Below are 1,620 nucleotides of genomic sequence, written 5' to 3'. Positions count from 1 at the left end.
TAGAAAAATACATCAACAATTACAAGAGCATACTTTCTTCCTCCAATACTTTTAGTTTCAACAGGTCCTACTAAGTCTAGATGCAGCAGTTCAAGAACATGAGTAGTAGGATCAGCATTTAATAAAGGATGAGAGGTCCGAGTCATCTTACCAACTTTACATTCACCACACATACCTTGGGGGATACCGGCAAGCTTTGGTATCCCTCTGACGGCTTCTTTCGAAGACAGCTTCACTATATCTGTAACACCCCAGGACCCATTCCGCCGTAACACGATATTGTCCGCTTTGGGCCCACCGGCCCTCACGATTTTGTTTCCGGCAGCTCAGGAGCAGCTTCCCAGGAGGTCACCCATCCTGGGATTGCTCTAGCATCAACATGCTTAACCTCAGAGTACCCATCCCCTCCAAAGCCGTTAAGCCACCAAAAAGCCTCGTGTTAGATTGGAAGTGGGCATGTACATATACAGCACATAACCCCTCTCCGTTTGGCCGATATGGGATATTACAATCCACCCCCCTTGGGAGTCCGACGCCCTCGTCGGAACACTCGCACCACACGACAGAGTGGCTCTGATACCATTTGTAACACCCCAGGACCCATTCCGCCGTAACACGATATTGTTCGCTTTGGGCCCACCGGCCCTCACGGTTTTGTTTCCGGCAGCTCAGAAGCAGCTTCCCAGGAGGTCACCCATCCTGGGATTGCTCTAGCATCAACATGCTTAACCTCAGAGTACCCATCCCCTCCGAAGCCGTTGAGCCACCAAAAGGCCTCGTGTTAGATTGGAGGTGGGCATGTACATATACAGCACATAACCCCTCTCCGTTTGGCCGATGTGGGATATTACAATATCCTGATGGTTCAAGTTACACATTCGTCTATGCCAGAGATCTAAGGGTTCCTCACAGATCATAGATCTAAAACAAAGTTGGGGTGAAAACTTCTCTTTTGCTACAACACAATAGCATTGATCCCTCGTTCTCTTTCCTCTCATTATGCACTTTCCTTTACCATCTAAGACAACACATCTCTGCTAATCAAAGGTGACTGAATCATGTTCATCAACAATCTGACTTACACTTAACAAACTCACTTCTAAACCCTTAACCAGTAGGACGTTTTTCAAACACGGGAGACCGGGGGCATTTACTGTCCCACTTCCCACTATCGGAGCCCGAGCTCCATCCCCAAAACCAACATTCCCTTCAGGATGAATGTCATCCATAGAAGAGAACCACTTGGGATCTCCAGTCATGTGCCTTGAAGCACCACTGTCTATATACCAGGAATCAGCGCAACGCGCTGTGAGAGCTGTAAGAGCTACGCGGCACACTGCTACTGTTCTAGACTCCTTAACAGGCTTTAGATTTGTCCAGACATGTGACAAGAAACAGACAATGTTTTCCTCATCAAGATTACTGTCACACTCATCAAAAGACTTTGAATCCGTGTGTGGAGGCTTGAGAACATGAGGTCTGGACTCCTTCTTCTTAACCCAAGCTAAGCTCTTATTTGGTTCTCTAGCTACAGGGACAGAAAGACCCTTAGCTATCCTAGCAAATTCCTGTAGAGACTTTTCTAGAGTGGCTTGAAAAGATGTGAAGAAACTTGCAACC

At 47.2% G+C, this 1,620-nt stretch overlaps 1 pseudogene; it reads right to left on the bottom strand.

Annotated features, from left to right (window-relative positions):
* LOC101292292 overlaps positions 1-1,620 on the bottom strand; it is a 13,663-nt pseudogene that overhangs the window by 6,455 nt on the left and 5,588 nt on the right.

The sequence above is a fragment of the Fragaria vesca genome, linkage group LG3 (assembly GCF_000184155.1).
Source record: "Fragaria vesca subsp. vesca linkage group LG3, FraVesHawaii_1.0, whole genome shotgun sequence".
Lineage (NCBI taxonomy): Eukaryota > Viridiplantae > Streptophyta > Magnoliopsida > Rosales > Rosaceae > Fragaria > Fragaria vesca.
This window is presented reverse-complemented; position numbering and strand designations above follow the sequence as displayed.